Here is a 14,204-nt window from a genome sequence, read left to right on the forward strand (position 1 = left end):
TTAAGGCAGATTCACTCCTATGGATGGACTCCGGTTGCCTGGATATAGGGGTGTCTGTCCCCACCCACCCCACTCTGTGCCTCAGTGCAGAAGCTGCAACTTTGAACTGTTGTGCCTTCCTTCCAGAGAGCACAGACCCTGCAGGGTCCGTGAATGGACTGTGGGCCAAAATTATGTTTGAGAAGGGGACGGACCATTTAGATGACAAATGGGCTTCCAGACACCGTCAGAAAGTCTGGTGGGGGGAGACTATTACCCGTCACACGGAGGCAGCCGCATCTGTGATGGCAGAAGCGGTCGGTGGGTCCCCACTGCTGTGTTTACTGCTCCTTAATGCGGTATTGTTTACTCACAATTAAACCCTTTACCATTAATTTAACTTTCAGATGCTGAAATTGGTCACACAGCCGCGAGTCTCCAGGCCCGGACAGATGTGTTCTATACACTTGTTTAAACACGGCGCTCATTAGGAGGTAATGCTTGTATAGCAAGTTGATTACAGCACAGAGCAGGACGCTTTATCACGCGGCCTCTCAGGAGGCCGCGGGAGGGGCCGTCAGCTGGCGCTGTCACTCTCCCCTCCTCGGATCCTGAGTGACGGCTGGGCCGCCACCTCCTCGGCGGCCTGCTCGGAAGTACACAGCTTCCCGTCAGAGCGCGCCGAGCTGCCTGGGAGGAGGTATTAATTGTTGTCAGCCTCCATTTCACACCCCAGATAACAAACGAGAGCCACCCTGGCAGTGTTGAAGGAAGATAAACAAGTTGCATGAGCCCCTGCAATTAAACACTCTTGCATATTCAACCGAGATGCTTCCTGTAAAGAAAGCAGGGCCACCCTGAGCCGTGGACACAGCGGTCCTTCCACCGCCCCACCTGGAAGCTGCCCACACCCCACGGGGCTCAGAGGCGCACCCCACCCTTGCAGTGTCTCTGGTAAACGGCATCTCTCCATCTTGATCCAAATGAACAACAGAGGTCAGTGTGATGGGGAAGGAGTGGAATCTCTTTATCTCCTTTCTCCTGGGAGAACGGTCAGAGGAAAGGATTCTGGAGCCAGACGACCTGAGCATAAATTACGGATCCGCTTTTATAAGTGGTGTGACCTTGCGCGAATAGCTGCCTTGAGCCTCAGTCGTCCCATCTATAAAACAGGTATGATAATAACATGCACCTCCTGTTTCACGAGGAGTGAATGAGGCTAAAGTTTGCGGCGCCATCCCTGATCTGATGTAAGGGGTGCGAAAACATTAGTTATCAATAGCAGTCAAGTTAGCAGGTTTTACTTTCACCTTTTTTCGTGTGTGAAGAGGATTGGCCCTGAGCTAACATCTGTTGCCAATCCTCCTCCTTTTCCTTGAGGAAGATTGTCACTGAGCTAACATCTGCCAATCTTCCTCTATTTTCCATGCGGGATGCCGCCACAGCATGGCTGGATGAGCGCTGTGTAGGTCTGCACCTGCGATCTGAACGCATGAACCTGGGCTGCCGAGGTGGAGTGTGTGAACTTAACTACTATGCCACTGGGCCCGCCCCATCACCTTTTAGTTAATAAAATTGTTTAGCAGTAGATGGTTAGAAGCAAGACTTGCAGGTCATCCCTAAGCTGAGTAACATGAGGCCCATGTCTGGTGACAATGCTCTTCCCTCCATAGCCTGAGGTGGACTGAACTCATCCCAGAAGCTGCCGGTGAGTGTTTTGCCTTAGGGCAGATGTAGCAGGCCCAGGAGGTGGATAGATCGCCACCTTCCAGATATTTCTAGATATTTCTGCCCTAACCTCTGTCAGGGTTGAACAAACAACCGAAAAACCCAATTTACTTCTCTAGTCTTCCCCTTCTCCTCTCCCCCTCCTCCCCCCCAACCCCCGACTCTCCCCCTCCTCCCCATTCCCACCACCTTCTTTAACTTGACTCTGGTGAAATCCACCAGCCCATGGTAGCTTGTCCCTGCATTCCCAGCCATGGGGGGTGCACCCTCTGTTCGGACCCTGATGTTTACACTGTGAGGAGAAACTGAGGCAGCTGGGACAGAAGTTCTCTGCTACTCTAAGCTGGTCCTTACTGTGTGAGTTCAAGCCACTGCCTCCCTCTTGTCATGGGGCCTTTGCACATGCTGCTGCCTCCACTGAACCACCTCTGCTCACACTGGCATCCGTCCCAGCATCCCAGCCCAGGCTACCACTCGGTCTTTCCCAGCCCTCCAGACTGGGGCACATCTCTCTGTTTTAGGTTCTTAGATTGCCCTCTTTTTTCCTTTGTAGCAGCTCTCAAAACAGTCACTATTTGAGTCGCTATCTGCTTAATTTCCATCTTCCAATTAAGATGGGGGCTGTGTCTGTCTTGTTCCCACATAACCCTGACATCCAGGACACCGCTTGTAGATACTCAGAAGGTGTTTGTCACTCCACAGTGACCCACTAGAACCCCATTTTCCCGGGGATCTGGAGGGAGGGAAGTCCTTATTATTTTTCGTGGTTCTTTAGTGTTTTCTTTCTGTGACTCAGTGAGGCCAACGCTTCTCCTTTCGTTGTTGGAGAAGGAGGAATGGAAGGGTTCAAGGGGACTTCCAGTAGCGAGGAGCTTCCGGCACCTCCTCCAGGCGGGTGAGTCATCTCTATTCCTTCAGTCTCGCTGGCACCACCAACTGCTGGAGAACTCGCAAGGGTTTGTCCTTGGACAATGCAAAGGATGCGGCTCTGCCTGTGGGTGCACTTTAGGGAGGCGGACCTTCATTTATTTGGCTCTCCAGCTGCTTCCTCTGGGCTTTGCGGTAGTCCCATGCCTCCCTCTCAACTGACCGCGTTACCCTGAACCACCATCGCCCTGGAGGAGAGGGTCGAAGTCGGTGTCCTGCGTGCCTGTGTGTGTAATGCGCCAGGCGAGTGGTCCTAATGATGCATTCAGCACACCGCCCCCCCCAAGACCCAGCTTCCACCTTATCCAAATCCATTTATATTCCTGCTCAGACCTCAGGGATCAAAATTCTTGACCCTTTTGCCAAAAGTAAAAACACCTTTGAAAAAAATAGAAGTGGGAGGTGAAATTCCCGGAGCTTTCATTTCCCTTCATGGTTGAACTTCCATGACTCAAGTCATTTGCAGTCAATCTATTTAGCTGACTTGTCCTTCTTATTGCCAGGAGGTCGACATTTCTGAATCTGCTGCCCAGGGGCAGCATGTGGTCCCAGCTGGTCGTGCTGTGGTGGGAATCGGGGTTGGGGGGCGGTGTTGTCTGGAAGCGATGTTGGGGGCTCTTCTCTGTTCTGCAAAGATGACACTTCCAGGGGGCGTGCTTTTGTTTGCTGTTTGTTTGTGCCGGATGGGATTAGCTCTGATTACGCGTTAATAACTTAGAGTCCTATCTAGTAATTAGATGTTATCTTCCAGATGTTTAAAAGAAACCTTTAATATTTTAAGCTGCCTGGAGGTCCCTCAGCACTTTTTCAAAATGGATGGAATTTAAAATGGGAGTTGGTGGCTCAGCTTTCTCTAGGTTCTCTTGCTGGTCTAAGACCCCGGAGCCCAGGGAACCCATGAAAGGACCCCGAGCATTTATTGTGGTGGCCCCTGTTTGGGAACAATTGGGGCAGCCGCCCATTCACTGGGTGGTGGGGGGTGTCGCGGAGCCTCTGGCCCCTGTCAGTCGGCCGGAGCGGCTCACTGACTCCTTTGAACCACTTGAGCGAATCTCTCAGAAGTTCCCCTTCTCTGAATCCCACACAATCGCCTGTTCTCTCTTTATTAGGCGCTTTGAGAGACAGCCTGGCCTACACCTGCCTTTGAAGGGGCCCCCACCACGGTTTTAATGACCTCCATCCGTCAAAGGAAAAGTTCAGAGTTCATTCTTTTGTCCAAGTCCCAGCAACTGAGTCGTCGAGGGCGCTGGCTGGTTTGGCCTCCTTAAATCACCCAAAAACTTTCCCTGTGACCCTGCTCATGTCAAAACAGTGAGCCGGCCGCTCTGGCCATTGTCATCGGAATAAGGGCTAAGTGATGCTGCGTGGTCATTACGTGTGCCCTGATTGGCAATCAGGGTACAATAGGGGGTCATTAAAGGCCATAAAACTGCCAAAGCTCTGAAAAGGGGATTTTGAATGGAGCCAGAGGGCTCTGGGAGCCTGCCTTTTCTACGCCTGCAAGGAGAGTGGGTTTGAGCTGGTCCAGGAGGGGAAAAGTCAGCGAGGGCTGGATTAAAGAAGTTTCTCCCCTGTGACACCAGAAAAAACTGATCTCCTGATGTCATCTTCCCAGAATGCTTGTTCCTCCGTTCCAAAAAGAGATTCTTGCAGCAACGACCCACATAGCGCTTCACGAAGTGAAACCTGGAGGGATAAGTCTTTACATAAGGAAGTAAAAGTTCTCCGTAGGTATGTGAATGCTCATTGAATAAAGGGCCAACAGGCGCACATGTCCATCCATAGCTGTCGACATGAAAGAGGCAGCTCTTACCGGGCGCTCACTGTACCAAGCCCCGTTCTAGGTATGTGAATGTTCATTGAATAAAGGGCCAACAGGCGCACATGCCCATCCATAGCTGTCGACATGAAAGAGGCAGCTCTTACCGGGCGCTCACTGTACCAAGCCCCGTTCTAGGTATGTGAATGCTCATTGAATAAAGGGCCAACAGGCGCACATGCCCATCCATAGCTGTCGACATGAAAGAGGCAGCTCTTACCGGGCGCTCACTGTACCAAGCCCCGTTCTAGGTATGTGAATGCTCATTGAATAAAGGGCCAACAGGCGCACATGCCCATCCATAGCTGTCGACATGAAAGAGGCAGCTCTTACCGGGCGCTCACTGTACCAAGCCCCGTTCTAGGTATGTGAATGCTCATTGAATAAAGGGCCAACAGGCGCACATGCCCATCCATAGCTGTCGACATGAAAGAGGCAGCTCTTACCGGGCGCTCACTGTACCAAGCCCCGTTCTAGGTATGTGAATGCTCATTGAATAAAGGGCCAACAGGCGCACATGCCCATCCATAGCTGTCGACATGAAAGAGGCAGCTCTTACCGGGCGCTCACTGTACCAAGCCCCGTTCTAGGTGCAATACAGGCGTTAACTTAGTTAAGCCTTACACGGACCCGTGCAGGCAGGCTGACATTATTACAGCTATAAAGGCATTCTGGAAAGCTTCCCCAGCATGGCCTGCCTCGGAAAGGAACCACGAGGAAAGCAGGGGAGTCCTTTTTCTTAAGGAAAGCTGACGGCAGCATTGAAACTTGCCAGGCCGCTGCGGCAACTCAGTTAACGTCACATCCACGGAGTCGACACGATTCTCATGCCCGTTTTATAAGAATTAATAATAGGGAGACCGAAGTGCGAACAGGGATGATGTGGATGGCGTGCAGACCCTGCCTGACCCCAGGACGTGCCAAATAGGTCATTTTCATCGTGAGTCCCTGTCCTGGAAGTTGTGCTACCCCGCGGCCATCCTGGGACCCTCACTCAGCATCGCCGACTCGACTGCCTTGCTCCCAACCATTTTGTCAATGTAGTGTAGAGATCCTGGCTTAGGCTTCAGCAGATGTGGGTCCTAGACTCTGTCCTGCTGTGCATCCTTGGGCAAATCACTTTACCTCTCCGGGCCTCAGTCTTCTCAGCTGACACGTGGTAGGGGTGAGGTGAGACCTGGACTAGTTCTGAGTTTCTCACACGAGGCCCCTCTCTGCCTTGGGATAAAGCCAGGGGACACACATGAGCCATCTTTTGGGATCATCTATCTGTTTTATTCCAAGGCAAGCCATTAAAAACCCTCTTTTTCTCTTTTCTCAGAAACGGATATATTCTGTAATAGAATGCAAAAGCGCCATGAACGTTTCAGGTTAGAAAGGAGACTTTATCCAAGTTTGGAGCTGGCACTCCAGGCCTTTGGTCTCTCTCCCCCCCCCCCCCCACCCCCAAGGTTCCCCAGGGCAACCTGCTCCCTCTCCTCGGCTGACAGGGAGCTCAGAAGAAACTGTAGAACCTACCAGATCACCTGGCATGGGGACAGCTTGAAACCCTTTTGAGGTCGACACTAGTCAGTAACAGGGTCCTTTGGGTCTGCAAAATGCAGGCCTCAAAACTTACTGTGGGAATCGACAGGCTGTGGATGAGGAAAGGCACTGTAAGCTGCAAATGCCGGTGGGAGGTGAACCACAGAGAGAGGACGGGGGTTCCCAAGGCCACAGCTCCCAGTTCCGGCGAGGCCTAGCAGGAGGGGCCTGGGGACCCGGGATGGGACCTCCCGGCAGATCCCAGCTCCACACAGGGCTGGCTGGGAGACCCCGGGCAGACGACAATGTCTCTGAACCCCGCTGTCTCACCTGTGAGAGGGCTCATCCTGCGCCAGGGCCTGGGCATGGGGGTTAAGTGAGGCACTCCACTGGGAGCTGGGAGCGAGGGGTGGGTCACAGCTCTCCGTCAATGTCCCCAGTCATGAGCATCATGATTCTTGTGCGTTATTTCTGTGACTTAACCATTCCTGCAAAGGACTCACCCGGGAGCCTATGAGTTCTGGTCTCTGACTCGAGAGAGGAAAGAGAGGATAAAAGGAAGGAAAAGAGGAAGAGAGAGAAATAATATGTATGTCTGTGTTGTCTTTCCCTTTGTCGAGGTTCTCTTAGAATGAACTTTTCCTTCTCTCTCTGAGATTCTGTCTCACTTTCTCCCCTTTGCTTGGGTCGCTTCGGTTCTCTCGGTCCACCCGTCTCTCAGAGTCTCACTTGCCCTTTCTGAGTCTCTGGAACCCCATCCTTCCCTGTCTCTTGGTGGCGGTGAGAAATTTTCTCTGAGCCTCTGAAAGCAGCCTTTCCCTGCTTGTTGGTGGGTGGGGGCTTCAGGGGAAGGGAGGGGAGACATTTTGGGAGGAAGCCATTCTCCACTGGGATGGGTGAGTCTGAGCCTCTCCTGTCATTCCAGCTGCTCCTTCCCCACCTGCCCGTTCCTCCTCACTGACTCGTCCCCAGGAAACTTCTGGAATGTAAGGAACCACCTGGACCCCCTTTCTCTTGTCTGATTTAGGCCGGACTTGCCTGAGTAGATGGAGATTCCCCGTGAAGCCCTCCTTCCCTCCGGGAATTTTCCAGAGCACATTTGTCTCCCTCTGTGAGACAAGCAGGATTTCCTGCACTGCAGTCCAAGTTATGAATGCCCAGAACACGACACTGTTTAAAATCTCATCAATCTTGCATTCTACTCCCTCAAATAAAAGGCGGTGGGACCAGGCATGGGTACTTGCTTAAGTCCGCATGATCCCATGATGCCTTTGGGAAAAGGACCTATCAGCTTCCTACCCACGTGATCTGAAGACGGACTGGAGTTGGCTGTCTGCTCCTAGTCCTTTGGAAGTCCTTCCAGATGTATCGATTCTAGCCTGGCTTGGCCACTCTCTTGCCTGTGACCTTGGGTCATTCCCTTTCCTTGGCGGAGCCCTGGTTGGTTCAGTTGTAAAATGAGGAAGTTGAACTTGATACTCCCCAAGTCTCTTCTAGCCTTAGCATTCTATTTTAAATATTCCTTCATTTATTCAATACATATTTATTGGCACCTCCTACGTGTCAGGCACTGTAGGGACTGGAGTTCAGCAGTGAATAAGAGGAACGTTGTCTCAGCCGCCATAGAGCTGAAATCTGAAAGGCTGGAGAAGGAGTTAGGGGACAAGGAGTGGGAGGGAGGGAGGAAGGAGGAAGAAGGACCAGTGAGGAGAATTGATGGGGAGGTGATTTCAGATTGGTCATAAGATGGACTTGCCGACAGAGGAGCTGTCCCAATGAGATGAGAGTCCACACGAGGAGCTGAGTTCCCCATCTCTGGAAGAGTTCAAGGATGTCAGAGTGACAACCTACCAGACTTGTGCAAGTAATTCCCTCACTGGGAGGCTGGATAAGAGCTGGCCAGGGGAAGGGCTTGGGCAAGGAAAACCATGTGCAAAAGCTGGAAGGTTGCAGCTGGACCCTGCGGGACCTGCGTGCACTATCAGAGTCTCTCTGAGGGCGATGGAGAGGCAGAGCCACTGAAGAGTTCCAAGCAGGGCAGTGAAGTGCTCAGAGTTTTAGAAAAGTCACATCAACTGCAGAGAGGTGACTGGGTGGGATGGAGAAAGCCTGGAGCAGGAAGGCTACCAGAGTAGTCGGGGTGAGAGACGTTGCTCTCTGAGCAAGGGGCATCTGCGCAGGTAGAGAGAAGAGACAGGTTCTCAACACCACGAGGAAGTGGGCTCCAGGGGGCTGGGTGGCCAACCGACTGGCCAGCGCGTTCAAGGAAGGGAGAGGAATCAAGATGGTGCCTGGGACCGAAAATTCACACTGGCAGATGGGTGTGAATGAGTCTGGGTTCTGAACCAGGCACCTCTGGAAGTTAGCTAGAGGGAAGTGGGAGACTAATATAGGAAAGGATGCTGGCAGGTGATAATAAAAACAGTATGAGGCACGGGAACCAACCCATCAGAAGAGTCTGTGTGCTAGTCATCTTGGGCTGCCAGAACAAAATACCACACGCTGGGGGGCTTCAGCAGAAATTCATTTCTCACGGTTCTGGAGCCTGGAAGTCCAAGATCAAGGTGCTGGCAGGGAGACCTTTCTCCTCTATGTGTAGATGCTGCCTTCTCACTGTGTCCTCGATGGCCTCTCTGTGTGCGCATGGAGAGCGATGTCCAGTGTCTCTTCCTCTTCTGACAAGGACACCAGCCCTATCAGATTACAGCCCCACCCTTCTGACCTCATCTAACCTCAATTGCTTCCCTAAATGGCCTTATCTCCAAATATAGGCACACTGGAAACAAGGACATCAAGATATGAATTTGGGGGGGACAGAATTCAGTCCATAACAGCCTGTGTGTCCCCTGAGTGCCGACATCAACCCTTTAGTTGTGGGGTCACGAGGGCGTCTGGAGGCCCTGGTGAAGGGGTTAGGAGGTCCAGCAGCGGGCACAGACACGCAGGGCCTGGGACCGTTCTCCTACTGGCAGGGAAGTATTTTAACCTCTAACAACTGGTCAGGCTTCCCCTGCCCGGCTCGGATGAGGGCCCACCCCGCGTGCTGCATGGAACGGGGTGCGACAGTGTGTGATGAGCTTTGCCAAGTCACCAGGAGCAGGAGCTTTCAGAACAAAAACTCAGTTGGGGGTTGATGGCATTGGGAGAGGCCTTTAAAATGCAGATTAAATATTTGCTTAAAAGAGGAGTAGAGCTCAGGGCAGAGTCCACAGCTGCTTTTTAAGAGAGTAACTTGGCTATTTTTTTTCCTTCGACTAAATATCTTGTCTTGATGAGCATGCAGGGAGTAGCTGCTTCGAACATCAAAGTCCTCATTACTAACCAGAGGGAGCGCTTCTCGCCTCTCTCCTTCTCTCATAAGCCCAACCTTATCTGGAGGGACCTCTGTCCCCAGAGCTGTGGAACAAGCTCTTTTTCTAAGCTAACGGTGCACAATAGTGTCAAATTATGTATAATGATTTTGTAATGTGAACTAATGCCACCAGGGACCTCGTGGAAAGTACCACTTTCATTAAACTTATCCAGCAACCGGGTCTGAATACGAATTTAGAGGCAGCGGGAAATTGCAAGCCACATTTATTTTAAGCATTTCCTGGCTGGTCCTTTACGCGAAGATCTGCGGGGTCGAGATCAACAGCACCGGTGCATTTTGGTTTCTTGGTGGCAGTGGGACGAGGCGAGAGTGATTTCTTCCCTCCCGTCTCTTCACCCCGAGCCCTCAAGCCTTGTGAAGGGTCTCTGCCAGCAGAGGCAGGGGCTGCCTGCCCCTCTTTGTTTCAGACATGCTCGAATCTCCAGGAGAGTTCCACCGGCCTTCTGATGATCAGAGAGGGCAGCTGAGCATCGCCTCGGAATTAATGAGACCTCCAATTACGTTCATTTGCTTCAAGAAATGGTACCCACCACTGACACCCACATTTCAGTTTCCCCACCTCCCTCATGTTCCTTTGGAAGAAGCAACTAATTAGAAGAAAATTATCCACAAGAAGGACAAATAGAAGAGATCTCAGAAGAAAATAACAGGAAGATGCCACCTCGCCACCCCAGCGTCTGTCCACAAACCCTGCTTCGGAAGCCTGCCTCGCCTTCCGCGTGACCTGATAGAGCTCAGCTCCGCCTGTGTTCAGGCCACCGCCACCAAGAGATGAGAGAGAAGGCATTTCTAATCAAAACTAACCCATGCCATTTTTCCGACTCTGCTAATCTTAATTGAATCCATCTCCCAGCCTTTCTTGACAGTGAAAGATTGCTCAAATCTGGGAGGCCAGGCTGGACACGACACCTAGAAGAAAAAAAACCTTCCTTAATCATTAATTTGTCCATTCCCTCCCATTTGGCCCCATTCTTCACTGTCTTGACGATGCGGCCCCCACAACCTTCCTCTCTTACTAATCACTCGGAAGTGTTTTTCCCCATCCACTCACCTGACTAGAAACCAATTTGCTAGGGGAGGATGCGGCAGAGCGGCGGCCGCCCCTCTCTCCTCGGTGTTGTTTCTGGCCTTTCTTCCCATGAAGCCTCGTTTGGCTTTAATTAAGTCAATGAGTGCTTTAGTACTATTTTCTCGACACATTGGTAAACAGGTTTAGAGCACACTTTCCCCAGGACCTGAAACTACTGGCGACAAATTGGTCTTAGGTAAATCATCGGAAAGAATGCTATCATCCTAGGATGCATCCTGATCTGAGTGAAATCCTGTAACAAGTAAAACTGCGGTATCCTTAATGAGTCTCAAGAGGAAAAGGACTTGCTATGTCCTCTGGACTTAAGATTTAGTTTTTAGAAACTGCTCTTTTCCCAAATTATCCAGACCTGGCACACTCTAGGTTTAACTGTGCTTTTGTCTTTCTTAAAATGAGTTCAAAGTTTAGTGAGAAAGATGCATGAGGTGCAAGCAGAGATTACAGTAGAGTAAGGTAATTTGTCACCCATTGCCTGAACCTCTGGCTTGGACTATTGCAGTAGTATGCTAAATGGTCTCCTGGCTTCTAGCCTCACCTCCCAACACTCTGTCCTCCGATAAGAGAGCCGTACTTTCAAAGCATAGATCGCATCTCACCACTCCTCTGGTCAAATTTTCTTAAGTTTCCCATCTCACTCAGAGTTAAAACCCCAATCCTTCCATGGGTCTGGCCCCCAGTGACCTTTCTGAGCTCATCTCATATTACTCTCTCTCTTTCACTCATCCCACTCTAGCCACCCTAGTCTCCCTGGGGTTTCCTGAAGTTGTCAATCTTGCCCTGCCTCCACCCTTTGCACTGTCTGGACATTCTCACCTCTGTTATCTGTGTGGCTCTTTCCTTCCCTTCATTCAGGTCTCTAATTAAGTGTGCACTTATGAAGGAGACATTCACTGACCGTCCTGTCTCCTAAAGCAGCCCCATCACTCTCGACTTTATTTGTCTCTGTAGCAATTATTCTTATCTGTTGTCTTATTCTTTTGTTTTCTCTCTCCCCCACTAGATAGTAAACTCCACAACAGGATGAACCAGCTGCGTAGTAGATGTTCATTAATATTTGTGTAATAAATGTTATCCCAGAGACAAGATTCACTGAGAGGCCTTTAATGACTTGGGACTCTTGAAGGCAAATTTTGATAATTTCAAAGTTCATAAGATGTCCCTTAAAATGTTTCATATTGGTCTTGAATTTCCCAGTAACAAAGAAGGGAAATGTTCACAAAGGACTGTCTATTAATAATAATAATTAACAGTGTTTGGAGCTAGGCAAGACATGGCGTTTGTCACACTGGACTTCTAATCCAGCACCGTGCCTGCTCGGGATTAAGAATCTTTACCAGACAGTATGCCTTTGTGGTTATTTGAGTCCGAGTTCTTAACCCAAGGTGAGTCGCCAGTCACAGGTGGATTTATTATAGCCTTGTGGATTGTTCCCTGGCCCGTACAGGCCAGCTCCCCCAAGGCTCCTCCATGTGTAAATGCCAGGTGTAAAACAAATAAAACACACTGTTCTTCTCTCTTGCCTCGCCATAAATCGGTCCCAGCCTCACTCAGGGGGCTGGAGTCAAGTCTGATTTATGTACTTATTGAGATTTATAGTGTAGTCCTTTAACATAAAGAATAAAACCTCTCAAACATGAGTTCTTATACATAAATTCCAGAGCTGGCAAATGTTTGGAAACTTTTGTTTTCTTTAGATGATGCTGAACATGCCCGCCTCATCGTAGGGATCATTTAAGGTACAAGCCTTCACTACTGAAATTTCAATAGAGTGCAGCCAATATCATGCTTTGTGCAGACTAGGTACTGAGTCACGGTCAGTTGACGTGTCACTCAAATTGGGGTCTGCCCTGAGGGTGGCAAAGGGGAACTTCAGCTTAGTCCCCAGGACACCTCAGCCCAACTCCGTGGAGGAGCTGCAGATCGTACGTGGAAATGGTTGTCATCATGGGTGGACGCCACATCCTCAGTGGTTGCCCTGGTGAACTTGGTGGACAGGGGTAGCGGGCAGTGGGAGAAATTTCTCTACTTTAGGAGGAAGGGTAGCTTTGCATGAGTTTGCCATCTTTAGCTCCCAGTTTCCTTACCTATAACATAAAGAAACAGACTAGACAGCTCATCACTGAGCTGCCCCTTCATATTCTATTTTGTGATCCTATGCTCTTGAAGGCAGGGAACACTCTCTAATTTTCCTTTGTATTTTCACAGGGTTTGTGGCAAAGAGGGATGTCCATATGTTCGTTGAACAGAATTTGATTTTTTACTCCAGAAATTTGGAGTGATGGTGGAGGTGGAGAAGCAGCTTCTGTTAAATTTTGAAAGGTCCTCAACGGCTCATGAAGATGAAAAGAATTCTTTATTTGATTGAGTTTGTATGTGCCGTGTGAGACGTACTTGAGGATTGCAGCTTTAGGAATATCTAGGCTGAAAAATAAATCTAAGCCACCCTTCCTTTGCCTAAAATTTTGTAGATTTTTTTGATATTTGGCTATTAAAAAATTCTTATTTACTTCCTTAGAGTTGATAATCGTCATTTTGAAAGGAGTTGGGTGTTCGAGTGTTTTCCACCACCTGAAGAATGATAAATCTGACAATACGTGTGCTTATATGGAAGATAGATATATGTTCCCTGTTTAGGTGACAGTTATAGGATCCTTCTAAGCAGTGATAAAAAACTCGCAGTTATAATGTGTGATCATTTTGCCTTTCATTATAATGCAGAATTTCTCCATGCAAAATCAGGCCAAGATATAAGCCTAAACCCAGGGGCAAAATTCATTCATTATGCATGTACATTATTCCCCCCAAATATTGATAATACTTTTCATAATAATTATTTTACATATATTAGCTCTTGCTGCTATATTAGTATTAAAGATACCTTTATTAATCTTGAATATTTTGCTGAATAATAAATAGGATCTCAGAGGCTTGAGTTAAAAGCTGCTCTTAGCTAGAATGCTGTAAATCAGTTGTTTTATGAATAAAATTGGCTTCCATATTTTTTTCCTCGGGATTGCTTATTTAAATAATTTTCCCATTTATTGAATGCGTATTTTTTTTTGCTAGAGCTACAGCCCCTTGCTGCCACCCTCCCTCCTGGCTCTGTCTCCCTGTTGGAGAAAAATGCAAAATCGCATAAACCTTCTAAACCTTCACAGTCTGAAAGGGCAAACACTCTGCATTATTTAGCAGGCAATAGCATTTTCGTCCCACTGAAGCTGTCTTGCAGCTTTCTTTCTTCTTTCCTTGTTAACAGATAACAAGAATATTAATGATGATAATAAATATCATTTATTGACAGCTAACGATGTGCAAGGCTGTGAAAGTACTAACTCAGTTAATGCTTCCCCCATTAGTTGAATACGATTATTTCCCTCATTTTACACATGATGATACCAAGGCCTAGAGAGGTGAAGGTCACACAACTGGCAAAGGATGGAGTCAGGATTTAAACTCAGGCTGATCTGACTCCGCAGCCCACTCAGTGTGGCCCCTGAGACGGAAGTTCAGAGAGGGGTGTTGTGTGGTGCTGAGGAAGAGGCCACGTCACAGTGTCCGGCCTTGCAGGTCCCTGAGGGCCCCAGTTGGGAAGCCCTGTACTGCCCTTGGTGGGTAAGGATGTCCATGCAAAACCTAAGTGGCTATTGCAAGGACAAGCTTGGATATGACGCACACCATCACATCGGGGTCTCTGTCTTTCTTGCGCAGTGCAGTAACTACATCTTGACTGTGTCAACGAGAAAGGAAAGCTTATCTCTTCTTAG

General features: G+C 49.2%; 1 long non-coding RNA gene across 1 annotated transcript; it reads left to right on the top strand.

Annotated features, from left to right (window-relative positions):
* The first annotated feature begins 618 nt into the window (after positions 1 to 618).
* LOC139042387 (uncharacterized) lies at positions 619 to 13,747 on the top strand. Its single transcript, XR_011499084.1, has 3 exons — positions 619 to 1,152; positions 2,504 to 2,602; positions 12,646 to 13,747. It is a non-coding gene; the product is annotated as an uncharacterized lncRNA (long non-coding RNA).
* The last annotated feature ends 457 nt before the right edge of the window (positions 13,748 to 14,204 follow it).

The sequence above is a fragment of the Equus asinus genome, chromosome 28 (genome assembly GCF_041296235.1).
Source record: "Equus asinus isolate D_3611 breed Donkey chromosome 28, EquAss-T2T_v2, whole genome shotgun sequence".
NCBI lineage: Eukaryota > Metazoa > Chordata > Mammalia > Perissodactyla > Equidae > Equus > Equus asinus.